Genomic DNA, 22810 nt, shown 5'->3' with positions numbered 1-22810 from the left:
GTGAACAGCTGGCGACTTTCTAAGGTCATCCTTCCTTGTTTCCCAAGGGAATAATGTAACTCAGGAATTGCTCATTATCAGGCATTAGGACTCAAAATCATCTGAAATCTTGGTGGTGTTTCTTTGGTTGGTCATCTGGATCGCACCACCTTGTATCCAGTCACAGCCGGAAGGGTGCAATTCTTGAAGAAAGAAGTTGGGTATAAATGTGAGTAGCGCCTCATTTGGTTCTTGTTGTGTGTTCCCCAATAACTGTTGAATCCAGAAATATTTTCAGTATTTATGCAATTTATCATGGGATAATATGCAGAATACCGGAGGGATTGAAGGGAGAAGCAGCCATGAGTCCTTCTCAAGTAAGTACTTACTGGCCATAAAACGTCCTGGAGTGTCCCAGCGTAGGCAGCTCCCGGCAGAAATGTTTGAGTGCTGTGCTGAGTGGGGTGCAGTGCAGCAGTGGGGCGCACACCTGAGGATCACCCCAAACCGAGGGCAGGGTGCTCGCAGCCGCTGAGCCCCATCAAACCAGGGCACCCTCGCCAGGAATCGCTACAGCCTCCAGCAACAGCTGCCGGTCTCATCTCACAGCCTGTCCACTGCAGGACACCATGCAGAGGAAAAACCGCTGTTGTTGCGGCTACTGGGTGGCAACCACGTTAAAAATGAAAGCAGGATTGAGTGCCCTAAACTGCCTCCTCTTGCCAGACGTCGGCCTGAAGAGCTGTAAATCTCGTAGGCCTCAAGCAGGTACTTGCTCTGTTGCCACCTATTCCTGGGTGGAGAGTGATGCCGTCAGCTGCGCCACCGCCTTCCCTGGAGAGGCACGGCGACAGCCCCATTCCCACGGCTGCTGCACTTACATGGGCAATGCTCGCGCGGGGAAGGGTTTGCGGGGAAATCAAGGGGATTACTCACGTGTAATCATCTCCTGCAAGGGGAACCCAGCTTCAAGTATGTGAAGTTGGCAGCGATGGTGGTTGCATACAGTTTTCCATTATATGTTCCTGTTCGAGTTGCTTCTAGTTTTTCAACTGTTCAGGTTCTTTAGTTTCCAAGCTTGGTCTTTGCCTTGGGCCGACATTTTATTATTTTTTTTAAGCTAGCAAAATGGTTGAACTACTTGTGAAAGGTCTTGGAGAAAACGGTTATTGTTGAGTAACATTTTCATCTCTTTGCGCCAATATATTCAGTTTCAATGTATTCAAGCTTTGGAGTAGATGTGAAAGATTAGGGGGTTTTTGTTTGGCTTTTTTTTCCCCTGTCCTTACAAAAATCCATTGGACTTAGTACAGAGATAAGCTTTGAAAACCTGCTGCTTTGGTGGTGGTGGTGGGATTTTTCTGTTTGTTCTCACCCCCCCTTGCCTCCCAAGGTTTATTGCTAAAATCTTTAAGCATCTTTTTCCTGGTGTGGCCTTGATTTCAGCTCTATTCAGTTCTTATCTTGTGACTGCACTGAATGTGCTCAGTCTCCTATAAGGGGAGGCAGAGTGAAAGCTACCGATAAGGCACGGTGGCAACTACATTAAACTCTCCATATATTTTTGACTTGAAAATGTGCTGGGCAGGAGTTGGGGCGGGGGGGAACCCTAACGGGAGGATTCGTTCCTTTGTGCTGCAGACCATATCTCAGAGCAACACTTCCAATTACATCCCTCAGGAAGCATATTAGCATCAATGCCTAAATCCCCTCCATTTTGTGATGGGGTACGCGGGTGAACTGTGCAAGTTCACATCTCGCACAGAACCGCGAGCGCCTGTCCCCGGCAGGGTGGGACTACACCCATCCACAGCCTCAGCTGGCGGAACGAAATTTACCCGCACCAAATTCACCTGTATGGCTACCGGCCTTGGCGGGGGGCACTCTGGGTGGCGCGGGGGCTTGTCCCTACCGCCCTGCTCAGCGGGGAAGGTGAGGTGTGTAGCGAGGCTGTTGTACTCGCTTCCAGCGGCCGCTCCAGGGCTGCCACCGTCCTCCCCGCACACCGAAAACTTGCTGCTGGAGATGCGCGCAGGGCCTGGCATGAGCCGGTGCCGGGGGAGTCCTGTTTCACCGTTTCCTTATTTGCTTCGGGGTTAAAAAAAAAAAAAAAACCACAACAAAAAACCAGGAAAAAAAACCGAAAAATCCAAACTTTTGTCCGTCCTACTCCCCACGGCCACGGCCAGGCCCGCGCAGCCGGGGCCGGCGGGGCGGCCGCCCCCCGCCGCGGCCGCGCAGCCCCCCGGGGCCGCCTCTCCGCGCTGCCCCGCCGGCCCCGCACTTCCTGCCCGCCGGCGGCGGCGGCCCGGGCGATACCAAGTGGGCCGCTGGGCGGGAGCGCCGGCGGCGGGGCCGGCCCTGCGCGGGGCTCGGCGCTGCGCACCCCGCGGGGCGGCCGCGGAGCAGCGGCGCGGTCCGCTCCGCTCCGCCCCCCGCCCCGCCGCGCCCGCTGGCCCGCCGGGGAAGTGGAGCCCCGTCCCTCGCTCTCCCCGGTCCCTCGGCGACGACTCCTTCCTCCCCCTCCCTCCAATGCGCCTCCCGCTCATTTCCTCTTTTCCTCCCCGCTCGCCGCCGCCGCTCCGCAGGCGCGGGGCTCGCCCGGGCGCCGCCGCGGAGTTGTAGCTCCCAGGAAGCCGCCGCGCCCCCGCCGCCGCTTCCCGGGCCGCCGCGGGACCCCGCTCCGCCAGCCGGGTAAGGGGCTGGGGCTGCCGCGCCGCCGCCCGCGGAGCGGCGCGGAAACTTCGCCGGGGCCGCGGGAGAGCCGCGCTGCTGCCTGCTGCTGCGGGCACTGTGGGGCAGCGGAGTTGGGGGGGGGGGGGGTGTGAGGGGCTTTCCGGCTTTTTTGGGGGGGTGGGGTGGGTGTTTTTGGTGAGGGAGGGTTGGAAAGATCCCGGGTGGATTGCGGGCGCGGAGCGGACCCCCCGGCCCCGCCGCCGGGCTGCGGTGGCAGCCCCCGCCTCGCCCCGCGCAGCGCGGGGTGCCGGCGCTTCCCCTGCCCTTGAACGCACACATGTGTGCGCGCTTGTGCGCGCTGCTCTCGGTGTGTGTGTATATACACACACGCAGCCCGCGTGTGTACTCGGGGTGTGTGCGCGTCTCGCCTGGTGATAAAGGGAGTTACGCAGCTCTGCTTTATGGTGGTTAATGGTTTACCCGGCGAAGTTCCCGCCGCATGAATGTTGCAGGGCGCTTTGAGTCAACTCCTTCAGATCCAGACTTCCTATTTGCCACCTTCCCAAACAGCCTCTCAAAAATGCTGGCGTTTGCCTCTGGTGAGTAGGCTTTTTTGGCTGCCTTCTCCGCTGGGAGATGTCTGCGGCCGCGCTGGAGGCCGGATGGCTGCGGCCGAGGTCACCCCGTCCCCTGAACCCGGTGCGAGGGGGGACACCCTGCTCCCGTGGGTCGTGGCAGCAAAGGCATCTGCCAGCCTTGCTTTGCATCGAGCTGCCGGGGACCTGCTGGAGCACAGGGCTCTGGTGCGCGGTAGCTGCCGGAGTGCAGAGAATCGCAAGAAATAGGGACTAAAACAGGGCAAGTGTGTTTATAAGTGAGTTTTTATGCAAATAAGTTTCTGCTCGATTTGGGAAAAGGTCGTGTAATGCATCATCTGGAATGAAACGTTTACCGCAAAAACCAGCTGGGTGTTCAGTAGGTCTGTGGCTCCTGCTTGCAGCTTGGTAATTTATACCTTTATGACAAAATCCTGAGTTTTTTCACAGGTATAGTTATAGGTGTGCAATATACAGTACTTATAGCACTGGAACTGAGCGTTATCGTGTAATCCCATTGACAAATGAAAATCTGGTAGGGAGATCAAATTTTTTTTCTGTGGGGGGAAAGGAAGGAGGAATCAATTACTCCTTCCCCAAAATATTCTGCAGTTTTCCCAGTAGGAGCCATTTGTCATGGTTTTGCATTCAAAAGCTTTTCTTGCCTGAGCTGAAACTTGAGGAAAGACCACAGGGCTGTTTTAGCAGCCTGGTGGCGTGATAAGGCTGTCCTGCGTGGGGTCCCACCGGCATCACTGGGCGCTTCCTGCGGCGGCCGGGGAGCCGAGCCGGAGAGGAGCTCGCGCGGGGCCCTGCCTGCTCCGGGGCCGAATATCCACCTCGCTCCCAGTGTCTCCGCTCTTCTCGGGTGCATCGATCGGGAGTCCTTTGATTCAGGCAAAAGGATCTTACAACTGCATTTGTTTGATTTCATCTGGTGTGGTAAGGGTCAGAAAAGCAGATAATCTCCCCACTTCTTCCCTTAGGTTAGGCGGGGAGATGCTGGCCAGCCAGCAGGGCACGTGTCGCCTATTCCTGACACCTATTTTATGCTTTTCTTTGTTTCTTGCCTTAAATTTAGGGTTTCTCTGTGTAGAGTTGGAAGTGTAGGAAACCGGGAGGGGAAAAAACGCGTTTGCCGCTATAGAGTGGCTGTTGCAACGCTGGCAGCAGCTCTGCTGAGGAGTCAGCTATGCTGGCAAAAAAGTGTTGGGTTTTTTTTTTGGCACAGCTGAGTCTGTTCAGGGAATTGCAGTGATGAGAAGAGTCCTGCCAGCGGCAGGAGCAGGGTTTGCCCTTACAGCTGGATGCTGTGTAAGTGTAGACAAACCTTCTGAGCTCCGGAATGAGGCTGTCACTGTAGAGGTGCTGGCAATGCTTTGCTCAGTCTGTGTCACAGCTGGCACCATGGTACCTGGTTCTCCTACCCCAGCTCACAGGCACGGCCATAAAACGGGCCAGTTGGGAGCTGATGATAAGAGATTACTTTGTAGCCTAAGCAACATTAAACATGGATTATGACTCTGCAAAAAAAAAAAAAAAAAGGCAAAAGACCAAAAGCATGTGATCTGTGATTAGAAGCGGTTGCAATTGAAAATACTCATGCAACATGATTTTATTTTTTTTCAAGACAATATTCTTTTGCGTGTTAATTACTTTGGCATGAGTGAGACAGGAATGCTGGTAGACCAAGGGGGCAACCTGAATTAAAATCCTATATTGCTGGGGTTTTTTTCCTTGCTTTCGGTGATGTGAGGCTGTTAGGAATGAGGTGGTGCTGTCTGTGTATGCAAGGTGCACTGATACTCATGGGAGGAGAATCTTGCACTTTTCCAAAGAGCTGTGGGTCTTTCCTTCAAGCGTGACTTCTAGGTCAGATCCAGTAACAAATGCAATATGTTTTCTAGTGAACGAAAGAAAAACAGTTTGGTTTGGGTTTGGGTTGTTTTTTTTTTTTTCAAACATGCTTCCCATAATGTCTGTATGTGGGATCAGTTTCTTTGTTGGCCGTCTGTATTAGAAAATAGTTTGTGTCCAACTTCAATATCTTCATGGAGCTTATCTCGGACTGAAGTTAAATTTCTTTTGGCACAAAGTGATTTAATCTTAGCTCATGTTGACTGTATTACTGTGTTGTGTGGGACCCTACCCGTGGATTGTGGAAGGATTTGCTCTTGCTAAATTGGTGGGTTTTAGCTTTAATGAGCAGAAAGTGTTTTAAAACAATGCCTGAAATTTCCATTGTTCCAATAATCCTCTACCATCCTGAGAGTATAACAAATGCAAACAACTATCTTCACTTCATCAGCCTTGTGCTGTATAAAAGTTTTCATGGGTGGGTTGTGTTTTGCTAACCTGCTAATTAACCCGTCGATTTCTGCATTTCTTGACTTCCCCAGATAATGTCTTCTGCCTATTGTCACGCTCTCATAGCACAGTCATTGTGAATCCTTAAGCAGTGGGGACAAATAGTCCATGAAGGAGCTCCTTACCTTATCTCCCTGAGGCTTTCAATGGATGGGAGAAAATATCCTTCAGCTGAACCTCCTGGAAATGTGACCTTTCTGGAAGTTCAATGTTACATTGCTTAATGACTGGGAGACCTGTAGGACTGACTGCAGGATGAATTATGCATTCTCCTGCGCTGATTGCACTGGAATTAGAAGGCAGGAGCTGGTGGGGGCTGGATCCATCTTGTAATCTAAGAAATGCTGCAGTTCTTTGGGAGTGCACTGCATGAAATATACCTTTATTATTATTAAGAAATGTTGCTTATCTACAAACCCACTGTGTGAATTATACCTGTGAGTAACCAGGCTGGAAGAGATGGCAATGGTACTCTGAGTATTTCAGTGTTGCTTGTCCTGTAGGTGTATATCTTTTTAAAGTCAAATAAAGCAGCAAGTAGTTTAAGGAACTCTCCCTGGTGGTCTGTGTTAGTTGAGATACTGTGGAAACCCATGCCAGCAGCATTCCGTGCAAAAGATGCCAGCTGCAGCCTGGTCAGCTTTTCCCTTCCCTTGCATGCCGCGTGTTTTCAGCAACAAAACTTAGATGTATAGTTACATACAGTTCATGCAGCAGCCTTTGACACCCTCTGCCAGTTTGGGTTTTTTTTGGTAACTTCTGCAGATATATATTAGCCTTACTTTCTTTTTGTGCCCTCTCTTTTCAGGGGAAATCAGGCTGCCTAAATGGAATGGGGTGCAGCTGGATAAATGCATGTTTAACAACTGGGAAAAAAGGCATGCTTGCGAGTATTTCAGTTGCTGTAATCTTAATGTGTTCAGAGAGGTGTTCTGAGCTGATGGCATCCCTTTAAATATCTACTTGAGTTGAAAACACTGGATTTGGGTGACAGGGACACCTAGACACTTCAAAGGTAGAAGGCATGGCTCACACCCACAGAGAGGCTTGCTGGAAACAAGGCGCGCTGAGATCCTGACATGCTTGCCAAGAGCAACAGCTAAACCTGGGCAGCTGGTTTAGCAATTGGATTATGTTTTTGTTTTGGACAATGGGTTTATCGTAATGAATTAACTGGTGGGCTAGTCAGAGTGGCAAACGGGTTTTTGATTCCCCAACCGTGCAGCATGCCAGCATCGGGAACGTGCTTCCCGCCAGTGGAATCGCAAGAAGCGTTTCTTATGAATGCCCAGGGAGCGCGCGTGTGTGTGTTCTGGTGTGCAAACACCAAATTCTTGTGATTTCTTGAAAATACAAACATGATGGATGGTATAACTTGGGCATGGGATAAGAAAATACATCTTGCTGATGCTTGAAAGTTGGCACATGGCTCATGCAAAGTCATTTTAGAATAGGCGGGGGTGGTGGTGGTGGGAGGAGGGAGGGAAAGAAATGCCTTTGGGGCCGGGAGCCAGGGCGTGGGCGTGCTGCAAGCCTTCCTCGCAGTGCATCTCATTCACCTCTGCTCCTTACAGGCTAGCATGTCTGTGCAGAGGGATGCTTTTCCTTGCTCAGAGGTAGCAGGATTTTTTTTTTCAGTTTGTGGGTTTGTTCCCCTCTCCCCAAGGGCATTGTGCGCAGGGTACTCTGCTCTTGGCAGCTCACCCATGGTGCTAGGGGAGAAACCTTGCTGCTTTTGGCCATGCTGCAGATAGCTGCCGTCAAAGCCAGTTAGCGTTTGTGGGGCATCCTTTCCTTTTTCTCTTTAGCAAAGCTTATGTTTTTTAGCAGGTAAATGGTGTTTCTCAAAAGGCAGTGCTTTGTCTTTCTTAAAGCTTATCTGGGGAGAAGCAGACTTCCCTTCTGAGGACGATTTGGGGCTGGTTGATGAGGGGAGTGGGAGTTACAAGGGAGGAGGTCGTGGATGCATAACTGTTAGCAATGTCTTTATGACATGTGTGTTCAAAAGAAAGCAAGTGTACTTTGTGGTGCTTAGGAAAGGGCCTAGAAGCAACATCTGTTAAATATGTTAGAAGATGCTCAAAACCCTGTATCCCCCTCACCAGAGCTGAAGGGAATACAGCAGCTTGGAAAGCAGGCTTGGCAGGAGCTGCCTGGCTGGTGGGCATCGCAGGCAGCTGCCCTCTGTAGTCACCTCCACAGTGTGGTCAGAGCACCATATATGAGCAAGCCAGGACTTCTGCTGTTCCTTCCAGTTTCCAATGCGCTTTTCTTCTCGACAGTCAATACTCATGTCACCTTTCTTTCATCTCCTCTCCCTGGTGTCTGTCCTCCTAAAGCTCTTGTACTGAGACAGCTGGAGTTGCTGTCAGAGGAGAGGGGAGAAGAAAGTGGACTCAGCATAAAACGCCCTCTGTGATTAGACACCACTTTGATTTTTGTTGGGCTGGGTCTTATAGCTCTTGAGCTCCTGTATGTCAGTTTTGCTTCAGAGGGATTCTGGGGGACTTTCCAGAAAACAGATACTCCTCTGGGTAGGAGTTTATTAAAGGAGGAACTTAAAATAAAACGGGGGTTGGAAATGCAGGTACTTGACAACCACCTTTTAGAGACCAGTCTCTGAAGGCCAGAACTATTTAAATGAGAATGAGCATGTGCCTGGCTTTGTGCAAAGAAGCCTGCCTGTCCTTGGTGTAAGGAGCCTGATTCCCCCAAATCTCATGGCAAATGATTGTCCTTGGCTTAGGTTTGATGAGGAGCAAACCCACTGAAATCAGTTGTGGGAGACCTTTTCCCTTCAGTTAGCTCCCTTGCTGTTGGTAACTCATTGGCCGGGGGGGAGGAGTGGAGGGGTTGCTGGGTGTTGTACTCTGTGTAGGCTGTGGCCCCTTCTCAGGCTGTCAGGACAGGAGTTTGGTCACTGCACGTGTGCCTGTTCCCCTGGGGAGCACAGTGTGTGCCTGGGGGTGCTGCACTCCTCCGCGCCAGGCTAGTCCCAGGAGCAGCAGCTCTGCCTGGGCTGGTCAGGGGCCCTTCTGGGGTTGTCACAAGATGTATCAGAAGATTTTTTTTCTTTTTTTTTTTTTTTTTGTAATGGAAATTGGATTTCATTCCAGCTGAGGGTAATTGGAGCTGTGGTAATGATGTGAAAGTAAATGAGAATGAGCTCTGTAGACTCCAGCCACAACTTTCTGTTCTGCTTGTGTCATGCTTCTTAAAATGGAACTAATTCCTAAAACTGGCCCTAAATCTAAGAACTGTGTTTTTCTCAGGAGTTACACAAAGTGAGGGAAGAACATCCTTCATTTGTAATTCACCCTCTAGTCCTCCTCTCCCATCTCCTTAAGGATCCTGTGAACCTGCAGGCAGACTGGCCCAGCCAGGGTTGTCCCCGTGCGAAACCCCCTCACCCTGGTGGCACTTTGCGAAGGAGCAGAGAGCCTGCCTTCATCATCCTGAGATTGTGAACAGCTGTGGCTGGACCCTCCAAGCAGCCTGCAGTTGCAGGAATAGGAATCTCTGACTGCAGTAACATCTCCCTGCTTGACCGGAAGGAGGAGAGGAGTGTCTGCAGAAGAAAATCCCATCGCCAGCACCTGCCGAGGTACCGCTGGATCCTCCACAGCGGAGAAACAAGGCAGGTACTGTGGCCGCCACAGGAGGAGGTCTCTCTTCTGACAAAATGACTTGCTGTATGCATGTTTTGCTAGGTCTGAGCTCCTCAGCCGCACCGACTGTGATTTCTCCCAGATCTCTTGGTGTTTGCCTGTGCCTTTCATCACCCCCAATGGGGATTGTCAGCAGGCTGTTTGCAAGGTGTGTGCTGCAGCTTTCCAGAACTCCTGTGCCTTAAGTGAAGCGAGCTGTTACGAACTGATAGCACCAGAAACAAGTGAATTTAGTGAATGCTCACTTTTATGGGCATAGTTCAGAAGGCATGATCTGGAAGTGAAGATGTTCTTGTTTGCTGCTTCCAGAGCTCTGGCTTGTTGCAGGACATGTTCAAGGCTCTCCTTCTTCAGCAGTTGGCTTAGACATTGTCTTCTGGGGACTGGAGCTTCACAGCCAGGTGTTCACTAGTTCCATTTGTGTTGGGAGATTTTGAGTTAGCTGCTTCTTGGTGCTGAGCTGTGTTTTCAGACGCTTGGTGACCCTGTCTGGAGTGCTGGGGGCCTTGTGTGCCTCATTCCCTGGCCCTGCTGGCTTTTTATGCTTGGCGGGGAGACATGTTTCTAACAAAAGTTGTCTGCATTGCTTGGTTTCAGGAAAGCACTGCAAAACCATTTTGGGAAAGGTTTTAATATTCTTGAGCTGTACATGTGCAAAAGGCCAGGCTGGCTATTGAATATTAATGCCTGTTCAGGGGCTTGTAACAAGGATGCCTCCTGGTATAATAGTCATTAGATGGACAGACAAACTCTCAGTGGCTTTTAAATATCACGAGCGGTATGGCATCGTGCCTCCTGCTTTCCGTGCGAGCACACTCGCTGTCTCTCGCCTGCTGTTTGGGTGGACTCTGACCTGGGGAAGACATGCAGGTGTTGGGGCAGAGCGGTGCCGCAGGCTTTGCTCCTCAGGGCCAGCCACTGCTGCCGCCTCTGTCTGTGGCTGTTTTTGTGACGTCTCCGTGCTGGGTTCTGCAGCTCTGGTCCACGCCCGCGGCTGGCATGATGTGGCATTTGCAGGGTGCCTGTTTGCCACCGCTTGTCTCCTCTCCTCTCCCAGCTCGCCCTGCTGTCCACGTCAAGCCACGGAGATGGCAGTCTCTTGCTTCCTGTTATCAGCCTCCATTTAAACCTAAGCTTGGCTGCAGCATTTCTTAATGTCAGTCAGCAGTGGAAGGAGAGGGAAAAATCCCTAACCAGAGTATCAATGGTGACAGATCCCAAAGCACAGACTTCAAGGTGGTCACCCATCAGTCTTCTTCAGGTACCTGGTTCCCACCAAGTAGAAAGAGGAGGGGACTTCTAGTGCTGTCACCCAAGTGTCTCGTCAGCTCCCAGGGAAGGGCTCACCCAGCTGTGTTTCGGACGGCCCTGCTGCTGGCCGAACCCCATCTCCATGTCCCCTGGTTGTGCTGGAACAGCCTGTGCCAGGGTAAGCTGTGGGCTGCGGGAGGGCTGCCTGCGTGGAAGCAGCAGCCTGTCCTGCCAGAGCAGGAAAGACACATCAGCCTGGAAAAATCTTTGTCACCTGAGGTTGATATTTTACAGCCTCTCAAGCCATGATCAATGTGTACAAGAAGTTTTGCTCTTAATGTTGCTTTTCCACCTCTCTGGAGGTTAACAAGACACTGGCGCATCTGGTTTTTGCTTTGCTTTCAAGGTGGTTTCCCCCATATAATTATAAGGCTGAGCATGTGTAAATTTTTTTTAAATGAATAAATGATCTGCCCAGGGGCACTAGTTTGTGATAAACTCAATTTAAACACAGCTGCACATTCTGTAGCTGGAGTGTGGTTTTATGTAGCGTAGAAGAGCCCCAATATGCAGAGAGGGTTAAGGTTATATGAGGTACCTTGTCTGTGCCATAACAGCATTTATCACTGTAATTTTGTTTTTGAATAAATTCAGGATTCATTCAGCCCTTGGAAAGTTTTTGAACTCTTTAAACTACTGCTCTGTTCTGTCCTTCCACCTGGTATCTTAGCTGATACAAATTTGCAATCTCCTTCAATAAAAGGCAGTTGACACTATGTCCTGTGTATCTGCTTAGCAAATCTAATTTTAGCAGATACCTCCCTTCCCATGACCTTTCTTATTCACTCCATTCCTTCCAAATCTTCATTGTGTAACTTGAATGTAATGTTTAGTTTAGAGCATCCTGTGAAGCAGGGGAATGCAACTGAAAAGGAGGCTGAAATGGGGAAGAGAGAAACTTCCTGGACAATGAATGTGTAATGGCATAATTTAGTTAATTGTATTGGAGAAAAAGTTTAAAAGAGGAAATAGAGTAAATAACTGGCACTGTTCTGTCCCCAACTGCCTGCATCCTTTTTAACTGTAGGCTGATCACTTCTGTGCAAGTCAGACCAGGCAGTACGTGGCATTTGTCTGTAGTCTTTCTGGGGAAAAAACAACGAAACCAACGCTGCAATTCCGTAAGGGGAAAATAGTTAAGTAAAATTAATCAATCTTGTTCTGACACTTTAAATCAGATGTAACACATTTAGTCATAGCAGAGTGTTTGAATTTCCATACTTTCCTTTCCTCCTTTCATGCGCCTGCAGCTTTTAGGGGAGCTTAGTGCAGTACATGAGCTTATACAACTTACTCTGGCAATTGATTCTGTGATAACATCAACTTACCCAATGTGGCTTCTAGTCTTAGCACTAGTGCTGTCCTGAAAAAGCCTTTGCTTACCCTTGAATTTGTAAACCTTCCCTACTCTGTTGTGGTTTCCTTTTTTGTTGCTTTTGTGGAACCCAAGTCTGGGGTGTGTTTAATAAGCCACAAGTTTTGCCTGTGTAAAGCTGGCCTAAGGACTGCAAACAGTAATCACTCATTAAATTGGGCAGAGGATGTTTGTACAGCTTCCTCACCCCTCTGAAGTGGGTCATCCTCAGTGGCCAAAGGTTATCTCCCAACTTGTGAGAGGGTCCATTAGCAGGAGGGACTGGAGTCAAAACTGACATATAAGGCAGAAATGCAATCTGCAGCTTTGGGTTGAAGTGAGAAAACCTCATCCAAAGCCAGGGGAATTGCATCTGAGACTAATCTGGCAGTGTAGCCCATGATATATTTCATGATAGGTCTTGCTGGCATGTAGGTTTCTCCTTTGTACGGGCTTCTTTTGGTTTCCGTTGGTTGCCTTGTTGTTCCCCTGAATCTGGCAGGGGTAACTGTTTGTGTTACGACAGCGTCAGTCACAGATAAGATTCTTGTACTGCACGCTTCAGGCTGTTCTTCAGTCAATGGTTTAACCACTACATTGCAGCTGTGTTCAATAAATAAACCTTCGGGGACGCTCGAGAGTGGGGGTTTTGGAGATGTGAAACAACAGTTACTCTCTGTAGACCTACTCTTCTACTGATTTTGGTCCAAGCTTTTTGGATTGCACTCCAAATGTATCTATGCTGTAAAGAAAGCTCCAGCATGGCAGATGTGCAGTGGAGATGTGTGGGGCAGCATGGAGTGTTTCCTAAAATCCCACAGTAAAAATTGAGGGGATAGATGTGTTCATTTGACAGGATTTCTGTGACTCCTGTGAACCCAATGCGGATGTGTCATGGCTAAGGTGTGATGTTTCTGCTTGGGTAGGAGCACAAGTCACAAACGGTCTTCCAGACAGAGACATAAGTCTCTTACTCAGAGAGTTTACATTTAAGCACCCAGGTAAATGTCTTGTTGTGCTCTCAGGGCTTGCTGACTTACCTGATAGACCTGAGTGCCAAGGGGAGCCAAGGGAAAACAACTTTCTGCTGGGGCAGGGATTACAACACCACACGCAGCAGCCCCACTCTCCCTGTTTTGTGTGGGTTTTGGTTTGGGTTTTTTTTTTCCCAATGGTACAAATCCACCATTCTTTGTTTTCTCTGCTGAGAGGTAGACCTTGCTTTGTGTTTCACCTCACTGTTATAGGTTAAATTCATCAAGCAGTGTCAGGGTGGCTTTGTGAGCAGGTGTAGGTAATGGTGATGCTGCAACATGCTTCAGGTTGCAAAAATTTGTGTAGGAAAGTTGTCCAAATAAACTGCAGAGGGAGAGAGCCTGAAGGCAGAGAGCTGTCAGGAGCTGGACACCTTCTGAAAATGCAGGCTGCTTTACAGTGTGAGATATCAGAGTAGCTGGGACGCTGTTCAGTCTGTCAGTCAATAGGTCCAGGACGTGCTTCAAATAATCAAACATGGCCTCCAAGGAATGTTTTGAACTCTTCTTTGTTGCTGTTTCCTGATACTGTCTGTGCTTGGTGGTTCCTTCAAGCCCTGGCAGCTGCCTGGTTACAGTCTTCCCTGTGAGAACTGGTGTTTTGCTACGGTGACTGCCAGCAGCTTTCACTGAGAGTTTTTGGGCTGTGTGACCATCTCTGTGCGTATACCCAGTTTGATGCATTCAAGTTGACGTTCACTGTTGTGGTTGTGGTGACAGCTGGAAGCAGGTATCGGGTGTATCTCCTGTCTGCTACCAGAGCTGATGCACTTGTGGCTTGGCTGATGGCCTGGGGCTTGAGGGAGCGCGGTTCAATCTCTGACTTAACCGTATGCGTCCTGAGATGTTCCTGGGGAGGCTGCAGGGTTTCCATGCGTGCCCATTGCAGTGGTTGGACTGGGGGTGTTGCAAGCACGTTGCTTAAGTGAAATGGTAACAGGAGAAGTGCCACTAGCACTGTCCAAGGCAGAGAAGGAGAGGCAGCAATTTATTCTGTTGACACCACAGAAATCTCTCTCAGCAGTACCAGCCCCTCAGGGGATGCACAACCTGAGGTGTATCTGCACCGCAGCCATAGCTGGGTATTGAGGAGAATGCTTGAATTAGCTTTTACATCAGTCAGCATCTAAATCTCTAGTTGTAGCACCCTGGAGCTCAGTATGGGCTAGAAAACTGAGTAACTGAAACATGGTGGGATGCCTCAAACGACTGGGGCATCGCAATGGACGGTTACAAGCTCTTTTGTAAAGACAGGCAGGGTAGAAGTTGCACTCTACATCAAGGAACACCTTGAATGTATCGAAGTCAACTATGGTGATTGCGACTGCTCTATCAAATGTGTCTGGGTTAAAGTCAAAGGAGTCATATCCAAGCAGGACCTCACAGTGGGCATCTGCTGTTGACCTCCTAACCATGGTGATGAAGCCGACGAAGCGATATTTGGGGCACTAAAACAAGCTTCTGGCCAACAGAACCTGGTCCTGATGGGTGATTTCAACTACCCGGATATCTCCTGGAAGAACAATACGGCAGCTTGCATGTCATCTACCAAGTTCCTGGAATGTATAGAGGACTTTTTCTTGATACAAATGATAGATGAGCCAACCAGGAAGGAGGTGCTGCTGGACTTGCTGTTCACACACCGAGAAAGCCTGCTTTGTAATATCTCGGTTAGTGGTAGCCTTGGCTGAAGTGACCACAATATTGTGGAGTTTGGGATCCTGCTGAGTGAGCTGAAGGTCACCTCTAAGACAAGGGTTCTGGATTTTAGAAGAGCAAACTTCAGTGCACTAAGGGCTCAATTGGGAGGGATTCGATGGGAGGCTTCCATGGAATACAAAGGAGCTAGTGAGAGCTGGGAATTCTTCAAGAACTCTCTATTGGAAGCACAAAACCAGTTTATCCCCCACAAAGGAAAAGGAAGTAAGCGGAACAAGAGGCCCCCATAGCTCAACTGTGACCTCCTGGGTCTACTCAAATCCAAAAGGGAAGCACACCAGAAATGGAGAAGTGGAGGATTGTCCACCGAGAACTACAAGGGCATAGCCAGAGAGTGCAGAGACGCAGTCAGAAAAGCAAAAGCCCAATTTGAATTGAAACTGGCTGTAGACATAAAAAATAACAAGAAAGGGTTCTTCAGACATGTCAACCACAAGCAGAAAAAGAAGGAAAACATAGGCCCATTGTTAAATGGAAAAGGAGAATCAATCACGAATGATGTAGAAAAGGCAGAGGTCCTCAACACCTTCTTCACCTCGGTCTTTACCAGCACTGTAGGGTCCCAGGCTTTGGGAACAAAATTGCCAATTGAACCAAACACCGACCCACCATCAGTGAAGGAAGAGTTAGTATGTGAATTACTACAGGAGCTTGACCCCCACAAATCAATGGGCCCTGACGCCACCCACCCAAGGGTGTTGAGAGAGCTGGCTGACATCATTGCAAGGCCGCTCTCCATAATCTTTGAGAAGTCATGGAGAACAGGGGATGTCCCAGAGGACTGGAGGAAGGCAAATGTTACCCCACCTACATGAAGGGCTCGAGGGAGGATCCGGGTAACTATAGGCCCATCAGCCTTACTTCAATCCCTGGGATCGATATTGGGCCCAATGTAATTCAACATCTTTATAAGTGATCTGGATTCCGCCATCAAGTGTAGCCTGATGAAGTTGGCTGATGACACCAAGTTGAGTGGGGAAGTAGACACTCCAGAAGGGAGGGCTGCTCTGCAGGGAGATCTGGATAGGCTGGAGGAGTGGGCCAGCAAGAACCTTATGAAATTCAACAAGGAAAAGTGTAAGATCATGCACCTGGCAAAACATAATCTGGGAGTGCAGCACAGACTGGGATCCACCTGGCTGGAGAGCAGCTCTATGGATAGGGACCTGGGGGTCCTGGTGGACAGGAAGCTCAACATGAGCGAACAGTGTGCTGCTGTGGCCAAGAAGGCCAACAGGATGCTGGGTTACATCAAAAAGTACATCGCCAGCAGAGAGAAAGAAGTCATCATCCCACTCTGCTCAGCGCTTGTCACGCCACACCTGGAGTACTGTGTACAGTTCTGGTCCCCTCTACACAAAGAGGATGTGGACAGGCTGGAAGGGGTCCAGAGAAAGGCCACCAAGATGATCAGAGGACTGGGAAGCTGCCATATGAGGACAGGCTGGGAGAACTGGGTTTGTTCAGCCTTGAGAAAAGGAGGCTCAGAGGGGATCTCATCACTGTGCACCAGTACTTAAGGGGTAGCTACAAAGAAGCTGGAGACTCCCTTTTTACAAGGAGTCACATGGAGATGACAAGGGGGAATGGACACAAGTTGCTCTTGGGGAGATTCTGATTGGACACCAGAGGGAAATTTTTCACAGTGGGGACAGTCACCATTGGAATAATCTCCCCAGGGAAGTGGTTGACTCTGACCCATTGGACACCTTCAAGATTAGGCTGGACAGGGTGCTGGGCCACCTTGTCTAGACTGTGCTCTTCCTGGAAAGGTTGGGCTAGATGATCCCTGAGGTCCCTTCCAACCTGTGATTCTGTGAAAACCTGCCCAGGAGCTAAGGGAAATGAGCCTACGCTGGCCTGCGGTGGTGTCTGGGCTCTCTGAGCCATGCTGAGCAGTTTAAGTGATCCTTGGGACGTAGGCAGGTTGGAAATGAACTTGGGTAGTGACAATCCTTTGACAGGCAGGGTGAACTGACTGACTCCTCTTCTGGGATGTAGGGGCCTTAAAGAAAACAAAGCTGGAGGATAGAGTCCTGTGGGAGTTTCCTTGTACTGTGGGTTGAATTACATGTCAAGGTGGGACTTCGCAGATCTGCTGGGTGGGCTCTGAGTGTGGTTGCTTTATGGGAGTGGTGTGAAAGGTGAGGAGGAGAAAGGGGGCCAGAGGTGAGTGGGAAGAGATTGTGCTATGGAGGAAGGAGTGGGTGGACACACTCTAGAGCAGTTTGTCAGCTGTCATGAGGGCTGGCACAACTACACATGCAGTGTGAATGCTTCCGCAAGCATGTGTAGAAATGCAAAAGCCAAAGGTGAGGCGCAGTAGTGGGTGGTGAGCTGACTGGCTGGACGGGACTGGGGGAAAATGAGAAGAGAATAAAATAGTTCTGCTGGAATGGACCTACAACGATCATCTAGTCCAACTGCATAGCAAGTGGCAGGACAGTTAGTTTCTTGGCTCTCCATGGACTATTACTACCCACATGTAAAGGGGACTGCAAAATAGGATGTTCTACAAGCCTTCACCAGTTGCCATTTGCAAGAAAAAAATAGTTTTTATAAAATAGCAGAATCTAGTTGAGAAAGAAATTGCAAATAAGGGAGAGCAGAGACTTCATGTGGTGCTGGGGGTTATATCCACTGCTGTGTGTGGTGTTTGCAGGCAGGTCACACCATCCACAAATGTAACAACGTTAATAACAGTATTGATTTGTCTTAATGCAGTTATGAAAGCTGAACCTTGGAGGTGTGGGAGGGTCTTATCAGTAATCAGCATTGAGATTGATCGAGGATTGTATCAGCCAAAGGGGAACAAATGGAGGCTAGAACAGGGCAGGGTAAAATAGTGGCCACTGAAGGAAGAAAAGTGCCCGCAACACTTGAGACTTCTCCATCATGTAGAAAGAAATCTACTTAGTATATTATGTCTATGACTCGAAGCAAAGGAATGCAGTTAAAATCACTTCAGAAAGCAAAAGAAAAATAAAGGTGTCTGCAACGGTTTTAGTGCAAGCTAAGGCAGGTCTGTAGACGCTGCAGAACGTGGCAGAGCTGCAGTGCTCATGGGGGAGGCAGGGGTGGATGATGTGTGACTGTCGGGAGGGAGTTTTACCCTTGCCAGATAGGTCAAAGTATGGTCTGGGGAAAAAAAAAATAGTCACCTTGGTTTCTCCAGTCCATCAATGAAGCCCTTTATATAAGGAGGACCTTTACAAATGACTTTTTGGAACAGTCTCCTCCTTAAGCTTTTTGCTAGCAGCTCTGAAAATAGTAGATTGATGCACTTGTCTCTTCCTGCCCGGCCTCCAAAAGTTACTGACATCTCTTCCTTTAACGCTGCTTTGTAATTGAATTTCTGCCATAAGTTGCTTTTGCTAATTCAATTATACCTTTTAATTGGCAGTGGATTTAAATACTTCATGTGCTGCTAACATAGGAATTAATGTGTGCTGCCTTGTTACCCTCTACTCCCTTGGGTTGGAGCAAAGGTTTTGTAAGATTATAAAAAATTAAGCAGCCTTTTTTTTTTTTCTGAAAGTCTTTTGGGATGCCAGAATCTAGCCAGGAACTGGGAAGTGCCATTTATTTTGAACATACAAATATGGCCAAATAATCTTTCACTGTTCTGTAAGGTTTGTTGAATGGGGAAGGCACAACAGTTTTGTACCAGTAATACAGAAGAGAAATCAGAAGAGCTTGTAGGTTGTTTTTCCTATTCTGCCATTGACCAGGTTCAATCCTTACCTTGCCTTTCCATTGGGTTGGTAACTTGGAGAGGTAATGTCCATCCCTGTGTAAAATGAGGATACCAGGTTTTCTTCCTAAAAAGATATTGAAGCTAAAATGACTTGCATAAATGCTTGTATTGCTATCAGGTTGCAACATTTTTGAGTGTCTGCCTGGGAATCTCAAGAGTAATAGAAAATTTCACGGAGTCTTGGATCTTCCTTCCTGTGAGCAGAAGACTGATGTAGTTAACATCTGCACTGACAAGGGAAGATACCAGGATAAAATAGGAAAAGAATAATTTAGGGAGCACTCGCTTAAGGGTGTTTTGGTTTGTGGTTTTTTGGTTTTGGTTTTTTTTTCGGGGTGGGGAGGGTGGTGGTGGTGGGTGTTGGGGTAGTGGTGGTGTTGTTGTTGTGTTTGGTTGTTTCTTAACTTCCCAGTTCTCTGGGCTTTAGGGAAGGGTTTGTTTAAAACAACCCTTGAGATGCTGGGAGGATGCATGCGGCAAGGCTGGTCTTCAGTAAAAGCCTGTCAACCAGAAACACCAGTGATCAGGGGAGTGGGCACCTGAAGGAGGTGGCTGGTGACCCCACAGCACGGCGGGATGCCCTGACCTCACCTCCAAGACACTTGTCTCATTCTCATGATTTGTAGAAGGAGCTGGATTTCAGCTGGCTGCTTGACTTCACTTTACAATTTCTTCTGGGTGATTATTTCTGAAAACCTGTGGAGAATTTGTGAGGTTTCCATAACAATGAAAAAGCAAAAAATATGGTGCTAAATTTTTAAAAAAGGAGGAGCTGGAATTGCAGTACAGCCAGTCTGACTTTTATTACATTATCTTCCTGGAAGGTAATAAATTATTTCCCACCTAGGCATCTTCAAGATGCATATGAGTAACAGTCAGCATGGATTAGTCCGAATAAATCATGTCAGACACCCTAATTTCCTTCTACAGCAGGCTAACAGGTCTTGTGGATAGAAGAAGAGCAGATGATATGATGTACTTCAGTCCTAGTTAGGTTTTTGGCACTGTTTTGAAATTCTTAGAAGGAAGCTAGGGAAAAGACATTTTGGTGAAGCTTTTGCCTAATGGATGGTGCAATGTAGGTGTGCTAACCATGCTCCAAGCTTAGCTCCTCCTGTATGTCATCAAGTTCAGCAGTATTGGGTGGGGATTTCCAGAGGTGGACCCTGTGGCTTGGGTCATTGTAATTGATGGATTTGATAAAATCCTTGTTCAGACTCAACAGGTAGCACGAAACTAGGGAAGGTTACAAGCCCTTGGGAGGAGGCATTAGTTTTTCAAATAGCTTTGGACAAAAACAGAAAATTAACTTGGAGGGTCCATCATTCACACCCAAAAGTGTTAATGTGGGCTTGCAGTTATCCCTGGTGAATTAGTTGGCTGTACAGACTACCCAGGGGTGGTTGGAGGAGCTCCACTGAAAAACGTCTTGGGGTTGTGGTGAGTCACACACCACTTTGCCAGCATCATCCTGCCCCAACAGCAGCAGACACAGTCTTCATAAACAGAAGGATGGCCTTGCTGTGTCCTGTGTTGCGTCTCCTGGTGCTTTGGCATCGCTGGAGTACTGGAGCCAGCATGGGGCACTGCTTCTGGGGGAAGACGTGGAGAAGTGAGAGAGGCCAGCAGGGATCTGGAGAACAGGACTGAAGAGGAAAGATGGGAAGGAGTGGGGTGTTTGGTCTGGAGAGAAGGGGAAGGATTGGCACAACGGATTTGCAGTGTCTAGGAGGTTGCCATGAGTGGAGAAATATGAAACCTCTGCCCCATGTCTTCAGGGGTTAGGGCAGGCAGTAATGAGTTTGAATGGTATCACAAAAGGAAGAAACTCCTACTTGTAGGGATGGTGAAGCGCTGAAGAAGACTGTTGGGAGGCTTTGGTAAAGTCTGGGATCTCTGTGGCTGGGGTTTTGCATTGGGCAGACCGAATGTGTGTGTTATGGGTGAGCTGGAGGTGCCTGGGGGTAGGGTCCCAAACCTGGCGGGATTTTGCTTGCAGGAGTTATAGGGTTATTGGGTCAGACAAGGGTCTGGTGGAAAGAAGTTGGTGTGGTGGGGCTGGAGATGTTGGGCTGGAGGAGATTAATGCTTCCCAGCCGTGCCCAGCCTTGGCAGTGGGGGAAATGATGGAAGGCTCTGTGGGATGGTGGGAATGGGAGTGAGTGACTTGTGTTCGCTTTTCTGATCCATAGACTTTGAGAGATTAGGAGTTGCAGGAGCAGGTGAGCTTGCTCCTGGTGCTCTTGTCTGTGACTCCTTAAGCACTGATGAAACCTCAGAATTCACAGCTGGCAGATGCTGCAGGAATGCAAATTATTATACTCTGCTTTCTCGAGAAGCTGCTCAGTGCAAAGATAAGTGTTTTCTAACCATTCAGAGCAATGCTTAGTGGCTCCAGAAAACTTGAAACTGACTCCCTCATATTTTATTTCTTTTTCTCCTGTTTTTAGATCTTGATACAGTAATATTTTGAGGTATAAGCCAAGCAAACCTTCTGAATCTGAACTTGATACTTGCTTATTTTGAAAGATGAGCTTTACAAAAAGGATTTAAAGTAGGAAGGGTGGTTTCAGCAGATTTCTGAATGCCAGAAGAATTTGCTGTCTGAGTTAGAAATCTGTGCATTTTTCAACATGGGAGCTGTTTTCTATTTCAGAACAAATAATAAAATGCAAATGCAGGAACAAAGTTGTTTCTCAGTGTAGGGTAAGAACTGGAGCAGAGTTTTTACATGTTTAGACTAATTCTGATTTCTTTTTCAGCTAGGAAAATTGGTTTTTACAGGGGAGGCCAAAAAGTGGGAAGGTTGTCACTTAAAAGAAAACTGTAATGTAAAGCATGTTTGGTTTGTGTCTTCTCCTCCAGGCAATCGAGCCCTGTGGACTTTCTTTGAAGAGGTTCCAAGATAGGTGGTGAGTACTTTCCAGAGCCTGCTCCTTTCAAGGCACTCTTTAAATTAGTAATAGAAAAATTAAATTAGTAATAGAAAATACAAGTGCTGGTTTTTGTTCTGCATCGGGTACAGAAGTTTGAGTTTGCTGAGCTTGTGACATGCTTTAATTTTAGAGCTGGCAGGGCTAATCTTTGAGTAGGGGTTTGGCATCAAAATGCTAAGTTTTACCTTTGCACCAGAAGGAATTTTCTGAGACTTGATTAATGAAATAAATGTGTTATTTTCAAAAATACTTGACTTTAGGGAAATTCTGTAAAAATTACACTGTATTTTTTACTAAAAGCCTACACTGTCCAGTGGGGCAAAGTATCTTCTGTGTCAGAGAGCAACCTTAGGTGTTTTTTCTTCCCTTTCTGTTCTGACCATCTGTGTTAATCTAAAGGAATGCAACTTCCAGAGGGTTAAATGACCTGCGTAACTCATGCTAATCTCTGCTGCATGTGACTGACTTTGTCCTGCCTGCACCCAAGACTTCGAAGTATTTTATTTGTATGCACTTCATTAAGTCCTTATTTGTAAGTAAGTGAAACATTAAACCAGTAAAGAGCTGCAGAAATGCTGATGTTGTGGCGTTGCAGCCGGAGAGCTACCTCTTGCACTGATTTACATCCGTGTAATTTCTTTCCCTCTGGTGGAGTTGATGTCTTCCGGTGAGTGCCAGCTGGGACTCAGTTCTGTAGCACCCTTTGCTGTTTGTTTTCGTTGTTTCTAGAGAAATATGTACCCTGTTTTCTCTTTCAATTCTAGATTTCTTTCCAATGAGATTAACCAGATTATATCATTACCCATTAATTGCTCAGGAAGTTTATTCTTTAGTTGCATTTCCCTGGTGCACAGGATATAAGCTATTAAGAGCTCTTGTGGGTTCAGACTGACTAATGAACTACAGTTGAATGTCCCAAGCCTCTAATGGACTTCTCCATCTTCCAAATTAATGTATTTTCCATAGATAAGGTATCTTTTGATACAGGTGGTCCCAGGTTGAAGTGTCAGTACAGCTGAAATGTAGCCATCTGCACTTGTTCCTTGTCAGGGCAGGGGAAGATGCTGGGGTTTGGTGTGTTGTACTGTGCTTGTTTTCATTTTGGCCAGAAAATGTTTATTTAACACTTAAGGATCTTTTTTTAATGCACCTTAAATGTATTTGTCACAAATTACATCTTTCATTGACGAAAACATCCCCTACTTAATAAACTGTTGCCCGTGTTTTCTTTATAAGGGGAGCTCATTTAACCCCAGACGGTCCTTCTGACTAAGGCTTATGTCCATAAACCATGAGTCTTATAAGGCCAAATTATGAATCCTGTGTGCCTTTTGCCAACATGCTCTTGTGAGTAATGGTATGAAAACCTCCTCTCCCCCAGCCTCGCAGCTATGAATGGATCTGTATTATAAA

The 22810-nt window shown here is 48.0% G+C and overlaps 1 protein-coding gene across 3 annotated transcripts in view; it reads left to right on the top strand.

The window, feature by feature from the left end:
• Positions 1–2368: 2368 nt before the first annotated feature.
• HPCAL1 (hippocalcin like 1) overlaps positions 2369–22810 on the top strand; it is a 69031-nt gene continuing 48589 nt past the window's right edge. Inside the window, exons 1-2 of one of the 3 annotated variants that reach the window (XM_075086828.1) lie at positions 2369–2673; positions 21327–21373. The gene's annotated coding sequence lies outside the window, so the exon portion shown is untranslated. Of the gene's footprint in view, positions 2674–2996; positions 3255–21326; positions 21374–22810 lie in introns of those variants that run through there. The other 2 variants (XM_075086829.1, XM_075086832.1) reach the window with 2 other exon arrangements.

Source organism: Phalacrocorax aristotelis, chromosome 3 (assembly GCF_949628215.1).
Source record: "Phalacrocorax aristotelis chromosome 3, bGulAri2.1, whole genome shotgun sequence".
In the NCBI taxonomy this organism is placed as follows: domain Eukaryota; kingdom Metazoa; phylum Chordata; class Aves; order Suliformes; family Phalacrocoracidae; genus Phalacrocorax; species Phalacrocorax aristotelis.
This window is presented reverse-complemented; position numbering and strand designations above follow the sequence as displayed.